The sequence below is a fragment of the Macaca mulatta genome, chromosome 8 (assembly GCF_049350105.2).
Source record: "Macaca mulatta isolate MMU2019108-1 chromosome 8, T2T-MMU8v2.0, whole genome shotgun sequence".
In the NCBI taxonomy this organism is placed as follows: domain Eukaryota; kingdom Metazoa; phylum Chordata; class Mammalia; order Primates; family Cercopithecidae; genus Macaca; species Macaca mulatta.
The window spans coordinates 9,068,173-9,081,720 of record NC_133413.1 but is presented as its reverse complement, the minus strand read 5'-3'; the positions used below and the strand labels follow the sequence as shown (position 1 = coordinate 9,081,720).

At 48.8% G+C, this 13,548-nt stretch overlaps 1 pseudogene; it reads right to left on the bottom strand.

The window, feature by feature from the left end:
• Positions 1–2,577: 2,577 nt before the first annotated feature.
• LOC144330567 (presequence protease, mitochondrial-like) lies at positions 2,578–7,376 on the bottom strand (annotated as a pseudogene).
• Positions 7,377–13,548: the final 6,172 nt, after the last annotated feature.

Genomic DNA, 13,548 nt, shown 5'->3' with positions numbered 1-13,548 from the left:
TTAAAAAAAAAAAAAAAAAGACAGCCTCTTCTGTCATCATTAGAGGTAGCTCCCGCACCACCCTAACTCCTCCTCAAACTGGACTTCCCAGGGAGAGCAGCCGCCCCTGCCTTTTCCACAGAAACATATTTCAAGATAACCCGACAGCCCCAGCTGATGTGGAGCTCTTCTTTGAAGAAGTCCAGCAAACGAATGAAGAATTACAGAATTTGAAAACTTCACAAACTCTAATAAATGATTCAGGCAATAATCCTCAATGAACATGAAAACCATTAATAGGTGTATGAGGAACTCATTATCACAGGACACCAGAAACTCAAGTGCACCAGCTGCTCCGTGGCTGAAGGGAGAAAGCAGATCTTCACAAGACAGTGGCCGACTCTCAGCATGCACCCCGCTGGCGTGAGACCCCCAGTGGAGGCAAGCAGGCCTCACAGGAAGGTAGGATGTGGCCATCTATGCAGAGCTCCCCATGAGGGACTCTGCTTCAAAAGGCGCAGCCTGACTCAAACTAAGTCTTTGGATCTAAGTTCCAGTTCTCAGGAAACACAGGAACATGGCACCCAACACCACACAGGAGCAGCCAGGCCCCCTGGAAAGTGAGAGCGCCCGGAGGAAACCCAGCCTGCACACTCCTCTGCCGTCCAAGAGGGTGCCCGGGAGAGACCCGGGCTGAGCAGCTGTGATCTGTGGAACCCTGTGCCACAAACACTTTGAGGCCAACTAGAAAATTTGAATATGGAATAAGAAATAGGCAGTTTTAAGAAAGTATGTTTTATTCTATTAAAACTGAAAATGGCATTAGCTCATATAAGAAAGAATCCTCATGTTTTAGGGTCACAAATTCAAATATTTAGGGGTAAATGATGACGTTCATAATTTACTTCCAAAAACTTCACAAGGAAAAGGATATCTATTATGTGATAAGTGTTTAGGGGCTCATTATCCTAGTCTACTTTTCTGTATGCTTGAAAGTTTTCATAATTCTTTTTACGTAAAATAATCTTGGAAATATGTTTTTACATTAGCATTTATGTGGAAATTATTAGTATTTTATATAATACATATAACTATATTATTATGATAATGACCTTATATTAGTGACATAAGAAACAAGCGATGTATCAGAAAGTGAGGATGTGATTAAGGTTCTGTGACTGCATCCACTATCGGAAGAGCACTTCCCCGTGCCAAGGACAGGCTCGAAGCTTCACACACCCTGGGTCGGAGTGGGCACCATCCATGCACCCCCACTCTCCATGCAACAAAGCTGGAAGTGAGGCAAGAAGCTGGGGGCCAGGAACCTTCTCTGGGGTTTTCTAAACACCGTGTTTGTAACCACCATGCTGAGCCCACTGAAGACTATCATTGTAAATGTCCAAAATCAATGTCCAAGTAAGATAGGCAAACTTAGGCCAAGAATCTTACCTACACTTAGATATTTCTTAAGCATCGCTAAATGTGAGAGAAGCCATGTCATGAAAATGTAAGAACACAAACAAGTCAACTTTTCACAATCCACCATCAAAATTTCCAACAAAATATTACCTAGCATTGCTTGGGTGATCGTGAGTGGCATGAAATTGCTTAAGCTGCTCCCACGTAAGCTCCAGGATGCACAGTGGGTCACCCCCAGAGACCACTGAGTACATGTGGTGGGGAAGAAGTCTGTTTTGAAGGTGCTGGGAGAATATCCTCTCATTGTCTGTCTTGAAATGTGAAGTAAATAAATAAGAATATGTATATATAAAATAATACACACATGCTACCTTACTTATAATATAGCCAGTTGATCACATTCTGGTGCATATGCCTGTAATACTTTGCAAATAAAACTCTTCTACTGGTAAAAAAACAAACAAACAAAAAAAGACACCGCTGCAGGCATTGCTTAACACTGTATTCAATCACTCATCACCCACGCACAGGACTCAAGGATTGAGAACAATGGACTTTTTGATGTGTGTTGCAACAAACGCATAGCCGAGGGCTGTAAATCCGAGGGATCACCAGGTCTGCCTTCCAGCCACGAGGGAAGTGGGGAGAAGCTGTCACCCCAACTTGAGTTTCAAGAAGACTCCTTGGAAGAAAAGACCACCAAATTGAGAATGAAAAGGTAAGAAATAGTTCACCAGCTGAGGGGGGCTACAGAAATCAGAGAGCAGGCCACCCATGAGCCTCAGGGACACCAGCACAGGCAGGTTGTCAAAGTCACAAGGGGACATGAAGACACTGGCCCAGGACAGCAGCTCTTAATCCAAAATGGTTTCAAGATTCCTTTACACTCTGAAAAATTAACCCATTTATTCCTGAGGTTGCAATTTTTTTTGTAAAAATCAGACTTTGGCAATGACCTTGAGCTGTAGGATATAAACAACTCCCACAAGCTTAGGATTCCAATAATGGAACACTAAGCAAAAATGGGTTTTAACGAGGACCCAAACAGCTTTTGATTATGTGGGCTTTTTTTGCCTGTGTAGGTACCTGTGTGTAGTGTCTGGCTCAGAGGTGAAGCTGGACTCCCCCATCTGCTCTGTATCCAGCTTACTGTGTGTCACACACCTCACCACACAGCCTCTAGAAAGTACACCATGTACTTGGGCAAGAATGAGTGAAAAAGACAATGTGTTGATAGTGGTATGAAAATAGCTTCTGTCTCACTGCAGATCATACGCGGGGGTCGTCAGACATGGTCTGAGACCTGCTGCGAAGAACAGCAGCCTGGCCCTGCTACCCCCTGGCTTCTGCTCACAGCACTGACCCCAGCTAATCCAAGAACATGTCACCTATAATGAGAATATTGAAGAAAAATCAACCATCTTTCAGATGTGTCTATATCATGGTACGGTTCATGGGTAAGGTAAGCTGAACACAACATAAAAAAGAAAACTTACAAACCCTGCCTTCATCTCATTAAAGATGACTCCTTTAAAGACCAAGGGCATCTGGGGGTCGCTGGAATTCTCATGTTCCAGCCGCCATCCTTCCTGCCTGAGGACAAATAATTATAAGCTGACAGTAACTCAAATACTAAAGTCTGTATCAACTAGTTAATCACTCATGACATACCAGAAATCCAGCTCACGTAAACCTGGGAAAAAGGTGGCATCCAAATACACTGAGAGGAGATTCTGAAAGTCCTTGGGTTTTTGTGTGGAAAATGGATCCAGAGTATAATCACTAGCTGGGTACAAAGGAAAAGTGAAATTGTAAAATTTAACAGATTTCTACTAAAAGTATTGAATCTCAAGCCTCATTTCCCCTTTGTCCTAGGATAGTAAGTTGTAGCTATTCTTGAGATGGGGCAGTGGCTCCATGCTCTGGCCCCCAACCTCAGCAGCTGTCCCAGCTCATCACCCTGAGTGCCGGCTTTCCCATCCCATCTCAGGATCTGCACTGGACGGGCACCAGGGCTTTCTTCAGCGAACATCTAAACTCTCTCAAGTGTCTCCAGAGACTTTCACACGTCTACAAAGATGACCTCATTCTGTAAGAGCATGGATTTAACTTGCTCTTCCATGTCACTCCTTCACAGAGTGCACTGTTCATCGTCACCCTATTCACTAGCGTCAGTCTTACTAAAAGTCAAACATCAATGTTAGTGGTAACTCTGGAGGCCTGGCATTGTAGTGATATCCCCAAGAGAAAACTGTTTTGAACCTTTCTGGGAAAAGTTCACGTACCTTTTATTCAAATGCTGGTTTTTATAATCTCGCTACCATGTGGCTTTCCTGAAGAATGAAATTTCTAACGTCCTTCAAGTAGAGAGAGGTAAAAATTTTTCTAGAACATTAATTGCCCACTCCTGTCATCTCTTCTCAGAAACTAACTGAATTCCAGTGGGTGCGCCTGGCAAACGCAAACGCGGTTTTCCATTCAGGATGCTGGTCTTACCTGTGAAGGCGTTCATGAACGTGGAGAGGGACCGGTTCAACATTTTGAAGAAAGGGTCTCTGCACGGATATTTCCGAGACCCACAAAGGATGGTATGCTCAAGAATGTGAGGAACACCGGTACTGTCCATGGGAGTGGTGCCGAACTGCACGCTAGGGAAGAAGGAACGGCACGCCAGGGAAGGGGGAGGAATAAGGAACAGAAGGCCAGGGACGGGGAGGAACAGAACGCTAGGGAAGGAGAATGACTAGAATACAAAACGTTCATCTTAGTGCTGCGGACACAGTTCCCAGATGCATCATCACCTCAGGCTACTAGAAATTATCATTCTGACACCACAATTCTCCAACACAGGGTCTCCCAACTCTAATGTAAATCATTGATTCCGACTATAACATTGTATTTTGATGAGATTGTAAGTCCGTGTAAGCTTTTCCTTATTTTTCAAGATGCTCTGTCAATAAAAATACTAGTGAGATGATATTTAAACCACGTAACATACAGTCAGTGATTTAAACCAAGCTTGTCTAACCCACAGCCTGCAGTCCGCATGCTCAGGATGGCTTGGAATGCATCCCAACACAATCCCTACACTTTCTTAAAACATTGAGGTCCTCTATTTATTTTTTTTTAGCTCATCAACTGTCCTTAGTGTTAGTGTATTTAGTGTGTGGCCTAAGACAGTTGTGGCACAGGGAAGCCAAAAGATTGGACATCCTTGATTTAAATAAAACATTCAAGACCATGTTCTTACAATGCACGATGTACCTGAACAGATTATTCGTGTCTTCTCTGGCCAGGTGTAAATACCTGGCTCCTCTGTCATCGTGGCTGAGCTTCATGGCCGTCAGGAACAACTCGGGAACACATGTCACCTGAGTTAACTGGAAAAACACGAGCAGTTAAACGTAGACAAAATAGCCTGTGAAATGGTGATCTTCGACACACTGAGAAAACTGGCTTTTCTGCCTGAAATTAGATGGTGCCGGGAAGCCAGTATTTCAGAGCTGGAGAGAATAGAACCATCCTGTCCAAGTCCCTTATCCTACAAACAAGGAAAGTAAGACCTAAAAAAGGCAGATGAGAATGTGTGTGTATATATGTGTATTTTTGAGTGCTTATTACTGGCTAGGTATTTTCCATTTTTTTATTTTTTAAATTTTTTATTCTTTTTTGGCTAGGCATTTTCTAATCATGTCACATAGAATCCTGTGACGGAGGTATTCTCATCCTCATTTACAGATGAAAAAACTGAGGCTCAGCGTGATGAAGCAAGCTGCCCGAATCAGAGCCAGGATTCGCCCTGGTGTCTGCCCTTCCCACGGTACTGTGCTGCACCTAAGTCCTAAGTAACACAGCACCCTTTCCAACACCTGCTGAGTGCCTCCTGATTTTGTGTTCTGCACCTCAGTAACACAGCACCCCTTCCAACATCGGCTGTGTGCCTCCTGTTTCTGTGCATAGAATCTCCTGTAGTGCGAAGCACGGGCCTGCAGGAGGGGCAATGCTGGAGTGGGCTAGCCGGCGACAGCGGGGAGACGGTCCAGGATCAGTCTTTGCTTCTCCTAGTTTGGGATGGATTCTCGGTGATAGCTGTAAGCACAAAGCTGGGGCTTCCAGAACAGCTGGAGGGGCTGGGAGGATAGAAATGCCCCCCAAAAAGATGAAAGACTCCCCACTCCTGGGGCAGGGTGGAAGATCTTCTCCTACCTTAGGCAAGCCTCCTGGTAAGTGTCCATACTCTTTGGTATGAAAGAAACTGTCTTCTCTTCCAGTCATGCCAGCTGGCCCTCTCCCTCAATCACATACCACGTCCCTGTGATCACCACGCCACTTGCCACTCCCTCCGTCCAGGTGCCATGAGTCACCTGGCCAAGCGCACACAGCAAGTCACTGGCAGAGGTGAGACCTCGGGTCTCCTCAGCCCAATCTAGGGAGCCTGCCATCCAACAGTCATGCATAAGTGGCCCGCTACGACCTGCATCATCTACCGCTGTTAAATTACTTGTTTCCAAGCTTACCGTACTTTGTATCAGATGATCAATGCATTTAAAATCAGCAGATACAGTGAGATGTCTGCTTTCTAATAATATATAGCTTTAATAATAATAGCACTCATGGTAGCTATTTCTCAAACAAGAAACATGACTTATCATAAGTTTCTATGGCTGGACACAGTGGCTCACACCTTTAATCCCAGCACTTTGGAAGGCCAAGGTGATATGGTTTGGCCTCGTCCCCACCCAAATCTCATCTTGAATTGTAGTTCCCATAATCCCCACATGTTGTGGGAGGGACCTGGTAGGAGGTAATTGCATCATGAGGGCGGTTCCCCCGTGTTATTCTCATGACAGTGAGTATGTTCTCACGAGATCTGATGGTTTTATTTTATTTATTTTTTTTTTGAGACAGAGTCTCGCTGTGTCGCCCGGGCTGGAGTGCAGTGGCCGGATCTCAGCTCACTGCAAGCTCCGCCTCCCGGGTTCACGCCATTCTCCTGCCTCAGCCTCCCGAGTAGCTGGGACTACAGGCGCCCACCACCGCGCCCGGCTAATTTTTTGTATTTTTTAGTAGAGACGGGGTTTCACTGTGTTAACCAGGATGATCTCGATCTCCTGACCTCGTGATCCGCCCGTCTCGGCCTCCCAAAGTGCTGGGATTACAGGCTTGAGCCACCGCGCCCGGCCGATCTGATGGTTTTATAAGGGGCTTCCCCCTTCACTTGTCATTCTCTTCCATACCACCCTGTGAAGAGGTGCCTTCCACCATGATTGTAAGTTTCCTGAGGCTTCCCCAGCCATGCAGAACTGTGAGTCAATTAAACTTCCTTACTTTTTGGCTCCTTCATTATAAATTACCCAGTCTTAGGTATTTCTTCATAGCAGTGTGAGATTAGACTAATACACAAGACAAGAGGATTGCTTGAACTCAGGAGTTTGAGACCAGCCTAGACAACAAAGTTTCCACCTACACCTACCCCTACACACACACACACAAAATGAGCCAGGCGTGGTGGCACCTTGTCCCAGTTGCTTGGGAGACTGAGGTGAGAGGATCGCTTGAACCCAGGAGTTCGAGGCCGTAGTGAGCCAAGATCACACCACCGCACTCCAGCCTGGGTGACAGGGTGAGTCCCAGTCTGAAAAATAAGTACATTTCAGTAAAATTTGAAAAATAAAGGAGAAGAATCTACCACTCTGGGTGAGGCCCTTATTAATACTAGCCAGTACTATAAACTCAGGTGTCTGTCTGCCCGACCTTTGCAGGATTTCACAAATGCACTAAGTCTGTTGTCAGGACTCCCATGCCTGGACCTTGCCTGGAACCCCCTAGTCACTTGTCTGGCTCCCTTTCTAGAGCCCTGCCCAGAGGCAGCTGCTTTCTCACACCACCCTCTCCAGCTCTTCCCTCTCCCCCCAGCAGCAGCAGCTCCCACTCCTCCTCCGGCCCTTGTCCTTGGCCCTCCGCATGGCATCCACCATGTGCCTCCAGTCACAGCCGCATCAGTCTTTCTAGACAGTAAGCTGTTTGTCTTTTACATTTGCTGCAACATCAAGCATAGCACAGAGCCAACAGCTGGCCAAATATGTGAAGGGTTGTCATTTTTAGTTACTATGCTAAAAAAAAAAAAAAAATTGGAAAAGGTTTAAGCAAATAACAAAACAAAAAACAAATGAATCCATTTTAATATAAACCCAAGTAAGTATAGGTCCACAATTTCTTCTTTATAATTTTGAAACCCAAATGGCTCAGAAAACTGAAAGATTCTGCAGAAGTTTAGAGCAAACTATTTGATGGCAAAACCTGACTGAACAGATCAGGGCACTGAGTCTTCGTGCTCATACTCAGCGAATCATCAGGTTTGGCCGCAGAAACCTTAGTGTGTCTAGGGTTTCTAGAAGGGAGTGCTATGTTGGGCAGGGCTGTGCAAGTGATGGGAGGAGCTTAGTGAGGGGTGGCTCTTTGCAGGTGAGGAGTGGAGCCTAGTAGGTGGGGATGCAGGTGAGCTGGGCCTTGGGGACGGGGCTTGCAGGAGATGGGGTGGAGCCAGTGGGGCGGGGCTGCAGGCAAGCTGGGTCTTGGGGGCGGGGCTTGCATGCGAGAGGCGGGGCCTTGTGGGGGCAGGGCTGGCAGAAGAGGGTGGGGCTTGGTGATGGACCGGGCTGTTCAGCTGAGGGTAGTGGCCTCGTCGGGGGCTGCTGGAAGCTGGCCAGGTGAACCTTGGTAATCCTCTGTGGCCTTGGTCCTCTGGCTCAGGCTGTGCCCAGCAGGGAGGCCGGCCCGATCGAGCTGCGGTCTCCACCCTGAGAGCGAGGGCTCCTTCCCCCAGCGCGGGTTAAAGCACCGTGTGTCCACCTGTGCAGTGGCTGGTCCCCATGTGACCTGGAGGGCAGAATCCCTGGGTCCTGCCGCTGGTCCGGGGCGTCTGCTTCCCCTTCCTGCAGTTCCTGGGAGCGTCTGTGTGTCCAGGGGGCTCTGATCCCTGCCTCAGGACGACGGGTGAGGGGTCAAGATCGCCCGCTGTGGAGCTGGCCTGCTTCTGTGGATCCTCGCTGTGTGGTTCTGGAGCAGTTCTGTCCTCAGGAGAGGGATCCTCACAGCTGCCTCTTGGTGCCGTGAGAAGAATTAATAGGACAACCCCCGGGTACCTGCTGGTAGCCCTGGGCAGGGCCAGCCCTGTGTCTCCACCAGTTCCTTCCCTCTGTGCTCCCCGACACTGTCACATCGCCAGCCTTTATTTCCTTTTCCTTGGACCCAGGCAGCGAGTGCCCCGCTGGCCTTGGCAGCCCCTTCTCTAATCTGTCATCAAATCACTTCCTGACGGACAGCACTGACCAGCCATTGGTGTCACCAAAGTCCCACAAAATAGAATCCAATTTTTCTATTAAGATGTGCAGAGCTGTCCCAGGCCCACAGCCCACAGGCTGGCCTCATTCACCATGGGATCCCTGGTTCTCACCTGGGGCTGGGGGTGCCCCTGGCATCCGGTGGAGAGTGTCAGGGATGTCCCTCCAGGCCCAGTACAGTCCCCCAGCCAGTGGCCCGCAGATAGCAGCACCCAGCCTGATGTCCCTGTGGCTTCCGGTTCCCCGAGGCCAGCTGTGCTTTGCTGCCTCTTCATCCTCTCAGACGGGTGCCCTCTCTCCACCTTCGCTGGTTAGCAGGTTCCATCCATTAGAGCTCGAAGCACTGCCTCCCGGCAGCGCAGCCCCTTCTCTTGGAAGAAAAAAGGGCCGGGCACGGTGGCTCCATCCTTTAATCCCAGCACTTTGGGAGGCTGTAACAGGCGGATCATGAGGTCAGGAGATCGAGACCATCCTGGCTAACACGGTGAAACCACGCCTTTACTAAAAAATACAAAAAAACTAGCCGGGCAAGTGGCTTGTGCCTGTAGTCCCAGCTACTCTGGAGGCTGAGGCAGGAGAATGGCATAAACCCAGGAGGCGGAGCTTGCAGTGAGCTGAGATCCGACCACTGCACTCCAGCCCGGGCCACAGAGCAAGACTCCGTCTAAAAAAAAAAAAAAAAAAAAAAAAGAAAAAGAAAACAAAGAAAAAACAGGCTGTGGTATTTGAAAAACAAACAAAACCGTTTGGTTTGTTGGTTTGTTCTTCGACCTTCACAGGCTCCTAGGTCACACGTTTCAGTGTCTCAGCGAGTGACTTTCTCTCTGGAAGCCGTATCAGCGTCTTGTTTGATGTCAGCCACAGCAGAAAGAAGCGCTCCGTAGGCCCCGTGCTCAGCACCTTGGCATGAGCTCCTGCCATCTTCTGTTCATGATCATCACAGCTCTGTGCAGTGGGCGTCCTCCTGATCCATGTGGGAGGATGGAGGCGGAAGGGTGAGTGACGGCAGGTTCACATGAGGGGTCTCTCCCGAGGTAGGGAGGGGAACCGGCCCAGGACCTCAGTGCCCATCGCATCCTTCTTCCTCCTCCTCTGCCTCTCTGTGACTATTTGACTCAGGCTGCAGGGACAGACATGAGTATGTGCGGAGCGTGTGTCCTCCCCTGGGGGTGTGTGCTCATATTGGCAGGGAGGGATGTGAGCGTGTACGGAGCGTGTGTGCACACCTTGGTGGTGCATGCTGGCATTGACAGGGACAGATGTGAGCGCATACAGAGTGTGTGCTGGCATTGGCAGGGACATATGTGTACAGAGCATGTGTGCACACCTCGGGGGTGTGTGCTGTTGTTGGCATGGACAGACGTGAGTGTATACAGAGCGTGTGTGTACCCCTGGGGGTGTGTGCTGGTGTTGACTGGGACAGATGTGTACAGAGCGTGTGTGTACACCTCGGGGTTGTGTGTTGATATTGGCACGGACAGACGTGAGTGTGTACAGAGCGTGTGTGTACACCTGGGGGTGTGTGCTGGTGTTGGCACGGACAGACGTGGGCATGTACAGAGTGTGTGTGCACACCTGGGGGTGTGTGCTGGTGTTGGTACGGACAGACGTGAGCGTGTACAGAGCGTGTGTGCACTCCTGAGGGTGGGTGCTTATGTTGTTTTGTAAGCGGCAAATATGTAGCCCTTGCGTCGGGCGGCCCTGAGCCCGTGGTGAGTCCGTCAGTGGACCTCGGGTTGGGGTCTCCATCTCCCCAGACAGCACTCGAGTGTCTTGAGGTTTCAGATTCTTCTTCTCCAGGTACTTGGGCCTCCTCAGGACCAAACATCAGAACGAGCCAACTGCAAACTGCAAGAACGTTCAAATCCATCTTCAGTAGGAAAAACAAAAGCAATTGGAAAAATTTTCCAACATGACCCCGTGGCTAAGCCATTAGATGCTCCAGCCAACAGATTGAGTCACTTTAAAATTCACACCGATTAAAATGGTTTTGAGAGTTGCAGAGCTTTGCTGCTAAACCTTGAAATAATTGAAGCGTTCTGCTCCACTTGCTTACTAACTAGGGTTGGAGATAACTTTCAGCCCAAAGTAACAACCTTCTAAATCCAGCTTAGATGCGAGGCTCCCACTGACACAGGAAGAGACAGTGGCCCTTGTTCATTCTCCTGTGTTCACATACTTTGTCATTTTTTTTGTATCCTGATCATCACCTGTGCTTTTCCAATTGAAACTAAAGGGAGTTTAGTTCTGTTTTGGAGAAGCTGTGGTTAGTGGTTTCTTTTCATGGTTTGCTTAATCTCTTAAGTCTGGTGCTTATGTTTACCCAAATGCACTTTTCTTTAGTATGACGATGACATTGCCCAGGGCTTCTCCCTCCATATCTGCTCCCCAGGAGGTCCCCTAGGAATGGGCACTGGAGATCCAGCCGCTCTCCGTTTGCCATTTTCTGTGAGTCCAATGTAGGTTTGGCTCAGAGAAGAAAACAGGCCCTCCGGGTTAGGTGCCTCTGGCTGCTTGCTTGTGAAATGTTTAACGATAAGGCGCCTTCCAAACTAATTTTACACATTCAGAGTTGCAGCTTGAAGTATCACTGCAGTCATAAGAACAAGAAACTCTCCCATAAAGTAGATAGGCAGAAAAAACCACAAAAATTTAATAAAGTGCAAATAAAATGGTGTTGTAAGAATATACAGTGGGAAATGCTCTGAGTCCAGCCAGATTGGTATGGCGTCCTCTTGTAAATACATTCAGCCACGTGTGGCCCTGATCGCAATCACTACTGTGAATTGTGATCCAGAATGTTGTTGGGGGGCCGATGCCTGGACTGTGCCAGCAGCTGAGTCTGATTGGGCATCACGGCGGTGATGTGCTTAGCATGGCCAGCTGGACTGAGGGGTGGCCACCCGTGCACTCACCACGTGCAGTCGTTATTCTGGTGATGGAGTTGCACGCGGCACGACTTGTCCACCTGGGCTACTTAAAGTACCGGGAACCGGACTGCTGGCGGGTGCCTCCCGACATGGGAGCTGTCTTTTTTATCCAGGGCCCTCTGGTGCTGCAGACACTGGCCGCCGGTCCCTGAGCCCATGGGGAGGCACCAGAGGGCTCTGCTGGGCCATGGCAGTCCCCAAGCAGGTGGTCACTCATTGCTTGTGGAGTGGTCCATGGCCTGTGAGTTTATTCCTGGGGTCTGTGTGGGCAAGGTTAACCAGTTCACAGCTGGGCACTTACACTGGTGACACTAAAGTGGAATCTATATTAGCTCGCATGGGAGTGCGTGAGGACCTGGGAGGGTGGGGGAGGCTTGGCCCTAGCACTGGAGCCCGGGTTCCTGACATTTCTGCGTCTTCCTGTTGAGGGGCCACCAGGACCCCTGTGGGTCCTGAAGACAGTGGGTGCCCTATCGACAAGGGGATGAGGAAGACTCTAGAGGCTGTGGGAGGCAAAGAGACAGTCGCTCCCCCAGAGCCAGCCCTGTCGACACCTCGACGTTAGCTGGTGGGACCTGTTTTGGACTCCAGCTTCCAGAAATGGGAGAAAATAAGTCAGTGTTTAGGGCGCTAAATTTGGGGTGATTTAGTGGAGAAATAGAAAACTAGCCCACAAAGGTGCACGCATTGAAATGTGCTCTGTCCCGGTGTTCACAGTGGCGTGACGGGGATGACATCAGGGTTCGGGGAACTGTGCAGTTTTACTGAAGGAAGGGGGCTCACCACGCCTTTCCTCATGTGACTGAAGGTACGTATGCCTGCCACACCGCCCAGGAGACAGGGACTAGAATTCTGACTTTATTATGGCAACCAAGCCACAGTCAGAACACAGTGAGGGCTGAAATGAGCTTCCTGCAGCCTGAACTGGGAAGAGGAATCGCAAGTAGTTTGTGTTTTTCTACACAGACCTGTCCTTTCAGATTTTGTTGAGTTTTGGAAAAAGGGAGAAGCCAGGCACACCTCGGCAAGGGACAGTGTTTCTGGAGGTGGGGCGGCTTCAGCCTGAATGTGGCCGTGTGGCTGGGAGGCTCAGAAACTGCCCTCCAAGGACACCCATCTGTTCCTTTCTGCACTAATACCTCCTTTACAGAAATTCCAGAGCAGTGCAAGAGGCCTCTGGTCTGGATGGGTTTGTGTGGACCGAGGTCACGGGGTGTTGTCCCAAGTACTTATCCTGATCTGGCAGAGGCTCTGTTCTCAAATAATTATTCCACAGTTTCAGAGCCTATATCTGAGTGATAGTCTTTTAACTTTGTTGCATGAAAGCAAACAAAGTAAGTTGAGGTTTTAAAAATCCATTTAGTAGTCATGGCTGTAAACTCATACATGGGGCTTTGGGATGGAGTGAAAACCACCGTCACCTGGAGTGGACGCTGCGTGGTATTTTTAGGGTGGTGGCCTGCTCGTGCCTTGAGCTCCAACTGCAGCGTGAGCAACAGCTGTGCATTTGAGAAATGTGGGCAGGTCAGCTTGCTCCTCCAGGGGCCTGCAGGGATGCGGGTGAGGGGCCTGGGATGAGGCCACATCATTGGGAAGGAGCTTGGTTGTGTCAACAGATATATCTGCCCCTACAGGCCCGCAAGCCAGCCAGAACCCAGTTTTCCTTTGGTCATCTAATGCCAGAAAAAAAACCTGTTTCTTAGAGATTCTCATGATTTATATTAATGAACCATTTGACCATATGTAAAATGTTATAAATGCATGAGGCTTTACAACTTGACAGATGTGTAACTCACATGTTAGGATTGAATCAAACCGTTGAAGATATTTCACTTGAAGGTTTTTAGCATTTTATGCGCAAACCAAATGCCAACAGC